Source organism: Nilaparvata lugens, chromosome 4, assembly GCF_014356525.2.
Source record: "Nilaparvata lugens isolate BPH chromosome 4, ASM1435652v1, whole genome shotgun sequence".
NCBI lineage: Eukaryota > Metazoa > Arthropoda > Insecta > Hemiptera > Delphacidae > Nilaparvata > Nilaparvata lugens.
The window spans coordinates 57,781,690-57,798,194 of NC_052507.1; the positions used below are offsets into that span (position 1 = coordinate 57,781,690).

General features: G+C 34.3%; 1 protein-coding gene across 1 annotated transcript in view; it reads right to left on the reverse strand.

Moving 5' to 3' along the window:
- LOC111050300 (adenosine receptor A2b) overlaps positions 1–16,366 on the reverse strand; it is a 96,960-nt gene extending 80,594 nt beyond the window's left edge. Inside the window, exon 1 of the mRNA XM_039425962.1 lies at positions 16,293–16,366. The gene's annotated coding sequence lies outside the window, so the exon portion shown is untranslated. The remainder of the gene's footprint in view (positions 1–16,292) is intronic.
- Between the last annotated feature and the right edge of the window lie 139 nt (positions 16,367–16,505).

A 16,505-nucleotide genomic window follows, 5' to 3' on the forward strand; every position in this document is an offset into this window, starting at 1 on the left:
CTGCTACAAACAAGACTTTATCACAAGTGGAATGAGAAAATTTCACGTGAGACTGTGTCGGTGACAGCTTTACTCAGAGATTGTAGTGGAGCTGAGCAAGAGTGGATCTTGGACAAGATATGAGGCTTGTTTCGGAATTTGAAAATCGTGAAGAAGAAACACAGTACTCTTGTAAACTAAACAATCAATTTATGATGTTGAACTTATTTGTGATTTTTATTAGTAAATGAAAATACTGCTGAATATCGTCAATGATTTCAGTTCATGTATTACAACATGTGTATCTATTATTCAATAATAATTCTTTGATGGAAGACTTCTTTTCAGAAATTGCAGTTGACCAACTGCTCGAATATTATAACTGTATAATAATTATTTAAAATATTCAATGAAAGCTGTTTCAAGGAACTAAGACTCAGGACCAAAAGTCTCAATAGCAGAGGGAAATTTGAAGAACAATACTGTCCAGCGACTGTGCCCAGACAAAATTGACTCAGTAGACTAAGTTTGTGCAAAGTACTATTGATATAGCTTCCATAGGAAATTTGAAATGATTATTATACAGTGACAACAATTATTTAGTAATTATAGTTCATATATGGAACTTACAACGCTGTTTTAGTTATAATTTTGCTTCTGTTCGCTTTATTGTCTATTGTGACCCATGTAAATTAATGTCAGTAGACACTCAAACTTGATGTAGAGTGTTAGTGATCTGTGACTTGTTGTTTTCGTTAAATGACGTTTCTGGGTCCCAAGGACCCAAGGGTCACGACTAACGTAACTTTTTTCATTTTTTTCAAATGCACATTTTTATGCAATAGTGATTGGATTCAAGCAGTCAATATATTCATTTTGAACAGAGACTTCGAAGAAAGTACAAATTGACTTCTAGATCTCTATTTCAATGACATTAGTGATGCTAAAAATAAATTCATAGTTCAATATAAGAATACTGACCCTGAGTGGGATGATTGTGAAACCAATGAACTTCAGGTGATCCCAGGAATACTAAACCTCCCCTAAAAGTGAACTTTATGAGACCTTATATAATTTTAATATCTCTAGTAGTGTTTCATGTAGGTTTTTGAATTAAAAATAGTATTAATCACTATAATTTCATAAGTTTTGCTAAGATTGTGCAATATGAGATTGAGTGTAGGGTAGAAACTAATCTAAGAGTGAACTTTGACCTTCCAATTTTTTCCCTATCTTTCTAGTAGTTTTGCATGTGAGATCCATCATGGTATCCATCATTATAATTATTTGTTTACTTAACCAAACGTTACTTTTCACTACCCTAAAAAAGCAAGGTTTCACAAATTTATTTTTATAATTATAATAAAGATCGATTTCTGCTTTACATAAGTGCTCAATGCGTTCATCAATAACCGTTGGACATATCAGAATCATGAAATAACATCATATTTTAAAATAATATATATTGAAATATTCAATACGAAAGAAGTGGGTCCCTGGGACCCAGGGTTACGTCTACCGTCAGAAAAAAGTAGGGTCACGACTAGAAAGTTAAAAAAAATCAAAGGAATCCATACTGTCAAATGGGTGAATAGCCTATCTTTTAGTATTATATATGTAGCCTATTATCTCAATTTCAGTCATTTTCATCGTCATTTTCATTTCTATACATTACTAATTTGATTACTAATTTTTATTACTATACATTCATAATTATTTGGAATTTCATGTTTGTGTGGAAATACTGTTGAATAACATCAATTCCATCCTAATTATTCTATTCCATTATCTATTATCTATTCCAATTCAGGCTAATCTCATACATCATTATTTCTCCAAATCTATTGATATAAAATTTCAACTATAACTTATATTTAAAAAAATCAGATATGAACCAGGCTAACAGGTATACATTACAGCTTAAGCAGAGGGGTAGCATTGAAAAATAAAATAAAATATTATTCATATTCTGTATTGGGGTCGATATGAAGCTGGTAAAGAAAATAATCGGATAAAGGAAACAATTGTTATTGAATCTTTCACAACCAAAATAATTCGCTATCAGCAAAAAAAAAAAAAAAACAAAAAATACTACAAACTTTTACTGCATAATTTTGTGAACAACATGCACACGAATAACTATTATACAAAGATCAATTGCAATTCCTCATAACCATCGATCTATTTTCATACAAATCATGGAATTGAGCATGAGATTAAGATGAAATTCTATGATAGAAACACACGTTCCAGTAGTTTGAAAACTGGAAACATAAAAACAGATTTACGATTCATTTTATAGTTGAACTCACCATTTGAAAGGACACTAAAGCATTGAAACACAAATAAATTTGCAGCTTGGATTTCCCTCGAACTATGTAGTATGTACATGAACGTTGAAAATTGATTTCCGGAGATTTTTCAACACTTCAAGTGCACTTGACCACTGCGTTCAACTTGATGCAGAGAGAGTGAGAGAGAGCGTGGTAGAGTGAGTGAACGAGAGGGAAGTGTGGGTGCGACTCAGTGTTCATTAATTTGAACGGACGAGAAAGATAAATGACGTCATTTAAATGGACCTTGTTGAATGCAGACGACAGATTTATGGAGGAGGTTGGTGTCGCAAAATGCTTCTGTGTCCTTGTTATGATTGTCAAGGTCATAATTTCATGAAAAGCACTTGAACATTCGATAAATAACTGGACAGTCGATGAAACAAGCTGCGGAATAATGACCGCCAGCCTGTGTATAAGCGCACTATTGCAAACCCGAAATTTTCTCATACAAAAAGAGTGAAATATTTTCATTGAACTTTCAATCATTGCAAATACGTTTTAAATTCTCATGAGTTCATGTTGGATGTTTGCGATGGAGAGATATATTTCCAATATTGTTTTTCCATGAACTTTCTGAATCTTTTAAGATTCACTAATCCATGTTGAATGATTGTGGCAAAAATTTTGAATAATATATCTGTACATCATCCCATATGATATCATACCATCCATATCAGAGGATTTGAAACTAGTGACAGCCAATGATGCTGTGATATTGGGTTGATTTACATGCGTTTTGCACTGAAACAAATATACAGATGTGGACTATTATATTCGTAATTTGAAAAAGAATTGTCTCGAAATGTAGAATAAGTGAAAAAATATACTGTAACCTGTGGTTCCAAATCTTCCTTGTTTGATGATCCACATGTAAATGTAATATTCATCAATTTTCGCGACCCAATAAACCATTTAATCCTTCTCACGTTTCAAGTCACATCTTCAAGCTACTAGCACCCTCTCCTGCATGGCATTCTTTCCTATTTTGTAGCTGGTTTGACATTGATCCAATCTAAGTTAGCAGTTACTAGGTGATATTCAACTGTCCTGATCACAATATATCATACCCCGCCCACTCGCTCTTGATTGGTGAAAAATTATTATAATGAAGTTTGCCGGTGGATGCCAGTGGTTACTGATTGGTTATAACTCGTAAAACACACTCATTAGCTCCGCCCATCTATTACCTACTTGGATAGACTACTATTATTATAACAATACTCGTGAAGTAATTATTCATCTACAAGAGCTAAACTGCGACTCACTGATTAGAAACCATTGCTGAATACTTCTCCTCTGGTAGAAATTAACAGCCTTGCAGTACTTCAACTGAACTTAGACCTATTGTTTCCATTGCTGATTAATAAGTAGGATATTATTGTATAGTCATAATGCGACTGAATTTGAACAAAACAAGAGGCGCTCTGTGCGAGGAGCTAAGCCTGGTTAATTGTGTTGGCCCACTTGTTATTTTGATGAGCTTGTCCAATAAACTACCACTATAAAACTACAAACCATGAGCCATGTAACAATTAAAACCGGAATATTACACCAAATAATACAAAAGCATTAAATGAAAAATAATGAATAGAGCCATTGAAACAGTCATGAGAAGTCAGATAATTGGAAAGTGTTGAACTAAAACTATGTACCATGAAACCATTGAAACAGTGACAGGGAAATTTATGTTTAAATAATGAACTATGGAAATATTTTGATAATAATGGCTTCCAAATAATCAAATTCGATTAGCCCACAAACTATGGAACCTAAGACAATATGATAAAATCGGATATACAGGATACCAGATTATATGAGAGCATTAACTTTCAAGCCATCATCCAACTTGAAATCATGAACAAGTCTTGAATAAATCTTACAGGCCTAGGCCTATTACAAGACATTTTTATTGGTGAGGATCAGAAAAGTTTTTGTGAATATACTTTCGTATTCTCATTGATTTTCCTGGAGGAAAGTAGAAATGAGAAGACAAGAGTACAGTAGAAGAGAAATAATAATGATATGATCAGAGTTACAAAAGAGAGAACAACCTAGTGATTGTTTGGAGTTTGTGATACTTTCTTTCCAGATAATTATACTTCCTGTTTTATACTCTTGGGGTAGGGAAAAAGAGTTCCACTGTTACTTTGGAAAATAAAAGAGACAGAAAAAATGAGATGACGGGGAGAAGAGGGAGAAAAGATGATGAAGAAGAAGTTGAAAGAGAATGAAAAGACAAGAATAAGGAAAATAAGAAGCAGCAGGGGGACAAAGGGAAGAAGCAAAGCTGAGATGACAAAGAGGAGGAATAACAAGAAATAAGTTAAAGAGGATCAAGAAAGTGGTGGTGAAGAGGAAGAACGTGAATGAGAAAAAGGATAATATGAATTAACAGACCGAGAGAAGAAGATGAAAGAAGAGAAAGCTGTAGTATGTGGTGGAGGAAATGTCTTTGCTTGATAATATTTTATTGTATCACTGAAAATGTAAGGGATTAATGACGAGTTGAAAAGAAAGGAAAATGATATAGACAGGAAGGAAGTGATAAAGAAAAATGGTGAAAAGCGATAGAATATTTTCGTTCCCTTGTTACTTTTGCCTATGGTGAGATTCAACAAAAAAGTCAGCATTACTGGTGAATAACTTCATTCCACCCCATTCTTACATTGCTGACATTTTGAAGTGAATAACCCTGAACAAAGTTTACCGTTTTCAGTGTTCAACTATAGCGCCGCCTTATTTCATAAAGGGCGAAGTTTAGAGATGTTTGCCTGCAGTCTACAAAAATGAAAACAAAATATCAGAACAAGTCTGCTGGGTATAGAATTCCAAGACTTTGTGAGGGGCGTTGCTGTAAGGAGAAAGGAGAAGAAGAAGAGAAATGTGAAGAAGGAGGAAAAGGAAAAAATATGCTTGTTTGTTAATCTGAAGGAATCAAGTTTACAACGTTGAAATCAGGAATATCTTTAATGGTTTTAAACTTTGCAAATCATTGAGGAAGCCTGCTCAGTATTGTTGTGGCATGGATAGCATGTAATAGTATTTGCAATGATCAACTAGAAAATGATGGAGCTGATTTTGTTTTAAAAGAAGACTAAATTCTTTCTCAACAGCATCTGTATCTTCGAAGATACGGAAGAGACCCCAGGGCCTCACCACACACATCATGCATCTGATCTCAGCTATTATCATTGTTGAGTATTTATATTCTTCAATCTGCTATTGTTTTAACACGGTTCAAAGAGGAAGTTTAATCTTTGATAAAAGTTGTTCAAATAATATCTAGGACCATTCATTTGATTTCACATAGTTACTGCATGTCTGTGTAATGGGTGCTGGGGCCCTTATTAACAGTACCGTAACGGAAGGATCACAAACAGTTGCTTTGGTGAGATTAACTCAACTATGGGGTATGTTTGCATAAGAAGCACTAGGTTATTCATAAGAAACGCTAAAATATGTCTGTATACCAAATGGAAGATAGTATATTCATTTTTATATTCAGGCCTATTGATTCAATGATACACGATTCATAGAAAAATGTATTTGATGAAGTACATTCATTTATTCAATGTAGCAGGAGAATTGCTTTTACAAATTGTGCCGAGCACTGTTTTAAATTCTTTTCTCAAGTTATAATAGTAAATTTAATACGCAATAGGCTGGAGCCTGTAATTGTAAGTGAGTTGACGAAATTGTTTTCTCTCTCTATGATGAACGGCCATGACTTCGAGTTTCCCAGGATAGATATTTAAAAATTGTGGCTCCAAGTCGTCGAGGAATGTAGATGATGGAATAATCTCTCAAACTTAGCCTTCCTGTTGCGATAAGGAGAAAAACAGCAAGATATTACAATTATAACAAACTAATGATTTTGCAGTTACTATTTGGTCACTACATGGTCACTATTTGGTTACTACTTTTTTTTGTGGTTACTATTTTGGCTCTAGAAGCCACGCGACGATTGTTCAGATGGTTCTCCACCTTTTATATCGCCCCAATAGGAGAACAGATTCTAAATCATTAGTGGAGTGAAGCCTCGATCCATACCTGGTATTGTTCGAAAAGCATTAGTTCGCGAGTAACCGTTTGAGAGCGAATATGTATCCGCAAAGTTGTTGAATGTAATGGCACAAAGGTGCATCTTCGTCACCGTAATTAATGGATTAGATTGCTTAAATATCGCCATGCCTTGATTTGATTGTATTTCGCGATGAGTGGATGGATAGCATCGCCTAATAACCGCTAAGCGGTTCATGTTTCACCCCTTCAAAATCCAGCTTTAAGACACAACTTCATACCATCATGGACTCCACTAGCAAGGCATGTCGTAAGAGGTCCCGAGGATGATACCTGACCAGAATTGACGTAAGGCCGATTCGGGAGACGGAGGTTCTGCATCGCAAGATGACTTCCCGACATCATCAACTCAACTCTTAGAAGAAAACGCAGAAATAACAAATTAACATCGAAAAGAAACACGACGGAAATCATCAACAAAGTGCAGTGCAGTGATACAAAGGGTCATTAAATGTCAATCGAAGTGCGGGTTTGGAATTGGTGTATGGGGTTATCGACGAATATTTATTCTGAAATTTATATTTATAGTTATTTGTAACTGATATTATTTGGTTTGGTGACGTATTAATATCTGACGTAAGGATAGTAATGCGCTTCCAGATCAGAGGATAAAGATTCTTATTCTCTTTCGTATCAGTATTGTTGATATTTTGTTTGTTTTAAAATCTTGTAGTGTTAAAATAGTGAAAGGTGATTAAATCAGGCATGACAAAAACCTATTGCAGTTTTCCTTACTCCAACCCGTTTGCCTGCATGAATTAAAATAGTATAGACTCAGATATTCCCTAGATGTGCCGCTCTACTTTTAAAATTCTAAAAATGTTCTTCAAAATTATTTTCATATTATTACCTTTATGAAGGTCAGGCAAAAAATAAAAAATATTTCTACTTCAAGTTTTTGTTTCTTCTCATTTTTCGTTTTTGAATCGAGTAGTCGCCCAAGAAGTAGACTGAATTTCGGTTTCAAGGAATTATATATTTTTAATCAATAAAAAAAGGGCAAAACCACCAAGAGATTAAAACATCAACTCGACAGCTAATGCGCACTTATGATAATAAATACATGAATGTCAAACTACTTACTACTTATTAATGACTTTTCTACTTTTTCTATTTTCTTGTTAATTCAATAATTCAAGTTGAAAATAAAGAATTTGAAGATAAATATTTTTGGAAGGAATATTTTTGTATTTGAGATGTTTCCATTACAAATAGATGAATTGAGGAATTTTCCTATAATACCCCATATATGAACTAACTTCAATGAAAACATACATAATCCAGAGAAATAAATAAAGCGCCCAGCAATGGGATAAAAAGTTCATTAGTTGATTGGTATCCAACCACACCCACGTTTATCAACCCTTTTTCCCGATCATCAACTCCTCTTTGGTCTCGTTTATCAATGCTCAATTCTGTTTTTATCAACTTTCCGTATCAATCATCTTTGAATATTCTTCAACTCTTTTGCTACATCAACTGCGATTACTTGATTAGTTAATTATTGAATAGTCATTAGTTAACTAATAGAACTATTAATCAACTCTTTTCTCTTTCTTACTTTCGACCATGAGTGATGCTTTCCTTCTCTCGTTGATAAACTAGTTTTCTTCTGGTTGATCGATTTCTCTCTTTTTCCCTCGTTGAAAAACTCGTTCTCGTTTATCATTTCTTTCTCGTGTAGGTGGCATTCAATCTGGAAATAGGTTAAGTTCAATAACGTGACACATTTGTCTGTTGGGAGGTTTGTTTTCACAGTATTGATTACTGTATCCTATGAAAAATGTGAGCTAATTCCAGCATAAGAAGAAAATTGATATATCATAGAATACCATTGTAGAAGAATGCATTCATTTATATGTATACATGATTGTTGAGAATTATGGAAACAGATAAATATTTTTTGACAAGGATAATTTGACAGTAGGTTCAATTGGGGATCGTATTCGAATTTGAATAAAAAAACACATTTCTGTTGCTTGCAAATCTTGGTCTGCCATCTCGGAAACGCAATTTTGAATTTTTTCTATTCATGGGAAGGTGGTCGTACAAACCAAGGATGATTAATGTTTCGTTTCCTTTCACATAGCTCAATACTTTCTCTATTCGGTCATGACGTCCTCCAGTTCTTCATCACTATAAATAGATGTTGGCACGTATGTTTGCATGATGGGTAAAATGCTCTCCTTCACCCTCCAACTTGATAAACATTATTCTATTACTGAACAGCATGTAACTTTAATCTCCTATTCCTTATTTCTTGCCCAACACTATACCAACCCCTGTTGTACTGGCTATGTCACTTTAGAATATAATCCTGTGATTTCTGCTCCAAAAGTCTCATTCACTCTTCCATTCAATCTTACTCATTCCAAAGACATTGACACTCAATCTTTTCATTTCAAGTTTCTAATTTTCCAGTTTTCCACAAACACCTGAAAATCTTACATTTCAAGTAGAAGTTCTGAAATTTTTCTTCTTCCTGGTGATTCCATTTGATGCTGTCCCTACCCGGAGATCCGAATGGGGAACTATTTTACCTACGGAATATTTAGTAACAGATGAACTCATCATGATAATTCAGCTGTTGTGAGAAAATCCCTGTGGATCTCTAATGCAGTGGCTTCCTTCTTTGCCTTCTGCATCCTAACGCCGTTGACCATCAATAATGGTTCCTTCGTCTTCTAGAGCACTTTCATACCAATAGGATGCCAAACTCTAACCGCTCATGCACCCTAGGCTGTTGGCACTTTACGGAAAGTCTCGTCCTTATCCCGGAAGGCAAATCGGCTCGGCCAAGATAGAACATATGAAATGAATTTATACTGTATAGGAAAAATGTAAAGGAAGAAGAATTAGGTCGAAGAAGGTCTTATATGACAGAAATAGAACAATTGTGAGGAAACTATAAAACGGTAGGTATGCTTTTTGCCGAAGCAAGGTCCACCGCCATCACACCAGTTACGCACACAAGAGAAAAGCACCCAGCTAAGACAAGAATTAATAATACCACTTTCGAAGTAGGGAGCTCCAGAGCATGTAGAAGAAGAAGGTAGAAGGGCTCTGGAGAGGCTGATTACGGAAGCACTTGTAGCAGCTGGGATATTGGATCACCAACCCCTACGCCAAAACGCAAATAATATATCAATGAGAAACATAAATTAGCTTTTTAGGTCATAGAACTATAATCAGCTTGCAATATGTATCCAACCCATGCGTTGGTGAAAATGTATGCGTTGGTGAAACGAATGTGTTGAAAACCAGAATTCACCTAGAGTATCTGCTTGTCGTAGGAGGCGACTAAAATGGATCTCAAGGCAACTCCAGAAGTTGCCTTGCCTTCAAACCCACGGGATTTGCCCCATCAGGGCAGTTTCGGAGGGGCAGAAAGAAAAATCCAAGAGACCAGAGATGGGTGAAACTTCAGGCACAAATGTGGGTCAAAAGTCGAGGATGGCCGGGCGCCGGGCTCCACAGAGGCAGTTTGACGTCCCCTCTCTCAGCGGAAGGACCTACAAAAAGGCCAGGAGTGGAACTCACGTAGGTCACGAGTTTGTGGGTGGAGAGGCACCAATGCTCAAAGAACTCATCACTGCTCAAAGAAGGACGGCCATCTAGGCAAAACTTCTTGGGAGAGGTGAGGCTTTTGACCCTGTGAAGTTTCGGAGGGGTAGAAAGAAAAACCCAAGATACCAGTGATGGGTGAAAAACCAGGCACAAATGTGGTTCAAGAGGCTGAGTCAAGAGTGTCCGGTCGCCCTAGAGGCAACTTGGCCGCCCCTTCCTCAGCGGAAGGATCTTCAAAGAAGGCCAGGAGTGGAACTCATGTATGTCGCAAGGACTAATCAGACTGAAGAGATTGCCAAGCATATCTCACTGGATTGCGACAAGGATTGCAACCAGGTGATGAATGGAATGTTAGTATAGGGAAAAACTCCTGGTTCTTGCAAAGGATAACTTATAGGTATTAGTTTGCCTAACTAACATACTACTTGGGAGCACAATAAGCTTCGGTTGACGTGTGGGGTTCTTTGAACCTTTGGATCCTTGAATCCGTCCCTTCAAGAACAATAAACAATAAACCCAGCAGTCTATATTTTGCTCTGTTATTTTCTTCGGTTTAATTGCCAAGCATATCTCACTGGATTGCGACAAGGATTGCAACCAGGTGATGAATGGAATGCTAGTATAGGGAAAAACTCCTGGTTCTTGCAAAGGATAACTTATAGGTATTAGTTTGCCTAACTAACATACTACTTTAGAGCACAATAAGCTTCGGTTGACGCGTGGGGTTCTTTGAACCTTTGGATCCTTGAATCCGTCCCTTCAAAAACAATAAACAATAAACCCAGCAGTCTATATTTTGCTCTGTTATTTTCTTCGGTTTAATTTTTGAAAAGAGATTAATGATGTTGTGGAACCTTTGGGAAGTAAAAGCAAGAGACTCTAGCCAAAATCAAGCCTATACTTAGCTTAAAACTCAGCCAATAACATACTAGTATTTTTATGAACAACATAAACTGATATTGCAGGAAGTAGTCTTCAACCAATATATATATATATATATATATATATATATATATATATATATATATATATATATATATATATATATATTAGTATATATATATATTTATTTGAATTTTGAATCCGCCATACATGAATCCCAAATAAATGACATCCAATCACTTTATTTTGTAATCAGGAAAAAAACCATGAAAGTCATAAAATAATGCAATGCTTGTATCAACAATACTAACAAATGAATCGGTTACGAACTCACAGGAGAAATAATATATTAAGAAAGAATAAGTTCGAATATTTGATGAAGTCTAGTCCTTCCATATAATAAGAGAGAGTAGGGTTGTGTTTGTTCGTGTGTTCGTTTGTTTGCATCGAAACATGTCAACTTGTGGATTGCATACCGGAAAAACGAGAATGATTTAGAACTCCAAATTTTGCACATAGATTCTAAAAATATCAATCTCGTTCACCTGGAAGCCAGAATTTCAATTTTTCATCTATATTTTTCAGAATTAATGTTCAAAATTCATTAATATTACATACGATTTCATAAAAAAATCACCAAATCATATTATCGTCGAAATTAAAAAAGGAACATCTGTTTCTATTATTGCTTTCTACCTGATACCACTTGACCTCAATATTATTGTTTTGATAATATTGATAAATATTTTGATAATGATGATGATATTTTTATTATAAATATAATAATAGTATTGTTTTGATAATTGGTAAATATTTTCATTTTCACAAAGTCTGTATAATAATAAGATGAATCAAAGAAACTATCTCAAAAGCATCTGTTTAGAAAAAAACTTTCCCCCAGTTGCACGTACGTCGCTTAACGTTTAATCGCGATAAAATGCTATACTTTAATTGAGATTAGCGCTAACTGATATATTATGGTTGCACAAAAAAGAAATTTCAAGCCATAACTTCGATTAAACTAATCGACGTAAAAAAATTTTAACAGGCCATTCATGAGGAATTAAATCCAACCAATGCCGATCAGGTGGTACCTACTGATGATAGCTGTCTTCCAAAATTAGTTTTTGGTAAAAAAAACTACAGAATTCAAAGTATGAGCTAGATATATGAATGAATTTCATCCGATAATAAAATAGAAAAGAGTATTTAGCTGATATTAGCATTCAAAATATTAGATTCCGATTTTTGAGGTTAGTTTTCGATCTGGTTCGTTTATCGTTTGCAGATAGCGCGACACTGGCGACAGACAGAACATTTTTATGGCGCATGGGTAGTCACCGCTTCAATAACATAACCTAACTTTCTTGCCATTTGTTTAGAATAATAATATTTTAATAACATCACTGTCGGATAAATTACAGTGTTACCGGATTGTGAAACCGTTAAAATCTTGGCCAGTTAACCGGAAAACATAATCGGAATTAAAAACTAACCGATATTTGTGGAACAGGAATGAATCCATAAAACTAACGCTGATTTGTTAATTTAAAATCCATATTTAACAGACGTACGTGCAACTGGCCCATAGTTTTGAAACTCCGTTTTCCTGATGCAATGTTTAGGCCTACACGTGGCATGCATTAATGCAGCAGTAATACTTTATTAATTTTTCAGCTAGAACAGTGCTAAATAAGTGCTAAATAAACGTCTACAGTTTCATCAATGCTGTATCGGCAATATGAAAACGCATGCAGTTAATATGTCTTTGAATAAAGGTGTTGATATTTACATAAAGGAATTATTCTCTTCCATTTATATTTAATTAAAATTTCAAAATTATTCGAGCCCTAATAGAATGATTGACTCACTGTACAGTCAGTCAAAAATTTTCATATTGGAATGAGAGGTATTTTGGCAAGCTGAGCAAAAAAATAAGATCATATGCACCTTTTCCTTATATCTTTTAATGCAAAATGAGTTTTGTGGGTTGTCAAAACTCCCTCTGAAAGGGAAACTATTCAACTTATTCTATCTTTTAGTAAAATAAAAATGATCATCCATCCATCTATCATTTTCTATACTATAATAAAGGAAAGAACTGGATTATAATACACGTATACAGGTGTAAAGTATAGGACAATAATATTTGACGCTTCACACGTCTGAACTACTGGACTGATTAACTTGAAATTTTGCATATAGATTCTTGCTCAACCGAGAATGTTTCTAAACCTATTTTAAATCCTCAATATTTGATTACATCAAGTTTACAGTTCGTCAAGTTTTCAATTATTTGTCATGCTTTCAGTTGTTGTAAGGAAGCAGCAGAACATTTCTCTTAAAAGGGAAATTAGAAAATAGGTATGATTGGGGATCCTTTTCGTATAATAAAAACAGGTTTTCCGTCGCACCCAAATTTGTTCCGCCATTTTGAATCCAACTTCTTTTTTTAATTGAAAGATGGTCATATGATACTTGATTCCAATACAGGATTTCCATGGAAAAGTTATGGTGAAAACCGCACATCGATACCGTATCTCAAACCTTTCAAAATTTATTCTCATACATTTCCTCTATTATAGTATAGGAGATGATAGATAGAGGGATCCATCTATCTATCATCTTCTATACTATAATAAAGGAAAGAACTGGCTTAAATACTTAAACACGTGTAGAGGATAAGAAAATTATGTTTGACACATCATCACGTCTGAACTACTGGACTGATTTACTTGAAATGCTGCTTATAGATTCTTAATCAACCGAGGATTCTTATAGGCCTATTTTCAATTTCTCTAGATTTCATTACATTAAGTTTTAAAATAGAACCTTGCGAAGCACGGGTTACCTGCTAGTGGTATATAAAAATCATATCATATTTTTCAGTCTCGAACACTTACTTATTAGAAGGGCAATTGCAGGGAGACAGCACCAACAGACTCACAACATGGAGATTACTTTCTTCATCCGGAAAATTCATTCTAAAACTAGCATAAATGTTGAATAGTCTTTCAAGTAGTGCATCAATCGATCTTTTTGCCTTCACGAAGATACTTTTCACTTGGCAGGAACGAGCTATGGGATCTGCTCGGAATAGTAAATTTTCTAATAAATAGTCACAAGTCGTCAAGACAAATTCTATTGTCACTGGAATTATTAGAGTAGAGTGCTCATATTGAACTCTAGCCATGGAGAGCAGAAAAAAAACTCTTGAGAAAAATTTCTCATTTTGAAATGATAAAGTAGGAAGACGCATGTTAGAAATGTTAAGACTATTCGGGAAAAAAAGAGAAATGCACTCATTAGTATTTAAAGTTTTAAAAAAATTTTCTCTTACGGTTTTCTATCTTTGATTTACAATACAAGTTCAATGTTTTTTTCAAACAATAATTTCATTTCAACAATAATTATTAATATACGATCAAATCGTATATTAATATAATAATATGTATGTATATCTTTATTTATTAATTACTCATAGCTCATTGCTTCTGAGCTTCTCTCACCTGTCCATCGCTAGAATTGACTCAGTTACAGTCAGAGAGAATAGAATAGAATTAATTAGAATAGGAATTTTCAATTTCTTCAGAGATTATTTTAGTCGAAGGTATCCAGGTACCGCAGTATCTTCACACAACAATGTGTACTTGATATGATTTGCAAGCTTCAGATCCAGTCAACTTATTGTATGATACTTTCATAGCTATTAAGTCAACGGTATTTGGGAGTCACCATAGTGTATGAAATAATGACTTTTTCTATAAATAATTCTGATAAGATACAAGCTTTTCTATGTGATGATTCTCTTCTTGAAGTTGTACTGAAATTAAACGTATTTACTCGTTCTTTACAACCTTATTTGAACAGTAAACAGATCCAAGCTGCTACTAGCGAGATAAATAATGCATTTAAAACGATCTAGTGGGATTCACTTTGATCTGTCTGTACTGGCTGAATGGTAAGCGTTGAAGACAGTTAAAAGCGAATCTCACTATGTAAATAACCAACCCCAAAGTAGCAAGCCAGAACTGAGAGTGGTTAAATAGTCAAAAAGCGTTCTCCATAGAGGCATTCACCTTCTTCCACTGTCAGCCCCGATTGAAAGGAAAGCATTAATGCTATTTGTAAGAGATGCTCACATGCTGACTGGTTAGATTGAATCTCAATCCAGAACTCTGGAGTTCAGATATTCTCTCAGCACAGTCAACTTGATAAATCTGATAGACTATCAATTTAAAGCTATCGATGCTATCAGTGTGAAGTAAAGTTTGAAGAATTCGAACTTGAAAGTAACGTGCTTGGAGAAGGCGTTGATAAAAGCAGTCAGCGTTGATGTGTTTATGTAAAAAGTTGGAAATGCGATTTGGAGAAAAGCTTCGCATTACAACTTTGCTCTTGACCTTTGTTTGGTTTTGTGCAAAAAATCTGACTCAACTTTGAAAAGTGTGAAGCATGGAAATAGGGATCAAGTAGAACTGAGAGAATGGCACTTAATCACTTACTTGAAGCCTTGCAGTATGATTAAAATTAATTACTGGTGGATTGATTCGCCATTAGAACATTTGATATTGATTCGATCTTAAAAAGATCAATTCAAATTTCTGACTGTCATTTTGTACGTCCTGTTCTACTTTTCTCTGTATGTACAGATTACAAATTCTTCAACATCACTCAATCCTGTCAAGCTTCTTTCTCGAAAATTTCAGAAGAAATCTCTCCGGATTTGACAGAAGAAGAAATTTTGGAACAGTTGCGTGTTGCACCATTTGGATGAATAAGCCTCTTCAGAACAATATTTTAGTAAATGGAATTATAGACCTGGAAATTCACTTCAAATGTACAATGCTGATTTTGATCCTGATTTTCAATCAATCAATACATGATGAAATATGTAATTCTTTAAAAAAGGTAAATATAAAATGGTCACTAAAAAGGTAACTATAAAGGTCACTATAAAGGTCACTATAAAAAAGGTAACTATAATATGATTTTGTCTATTCTGTCATTATATTTATGCTATCATGAAGTCAACAAAATTTTAACTCTGACAGTTGATGTAATAATATTATATGTTCAATAATCATTTCTGAAATCATTTTCAGGCCAATTTTCGTATTACTTACCAGCTTCTATAATGGAGTATCAGAGATGGACGAGATCATTGATATAGTTATCGTTTCTCTATGGTATTATATTATATAGAGAGTATATAGAATGTCAGGTTATTCCATACTTTCTGTCTATATAGATAGGTCTACACTAAGGATTAAACTATTTTTTTCAAAAATAATCTCACATTCCTCCCAATAATTGTTCAAATTCAAATTCATGACGAATCTGCTCCTCTTCATTGTTTGATTTGAATACAAGTCACAAATATAATCCAAAGATGAATATTGTTATAGAACTTATAATGGATAATCTATTTAGTAATCTGGTACTCACTTCTTCATCTGACACGATAAGCAGTCCAATGTTTTCAGTTTGTGATGTAAGTGATCACCATATCTAGTTGCTGGAACATAAAAATAAAAAGAGTTAATTAATCACAAGTGAATAATGTTCACTTGATCATGACGTTAACAGTTACTTACAAGCACTTGAGCTGAACTCCTACATATCAGTATCACTTAACGTGACCGACAAATCAAAATTATC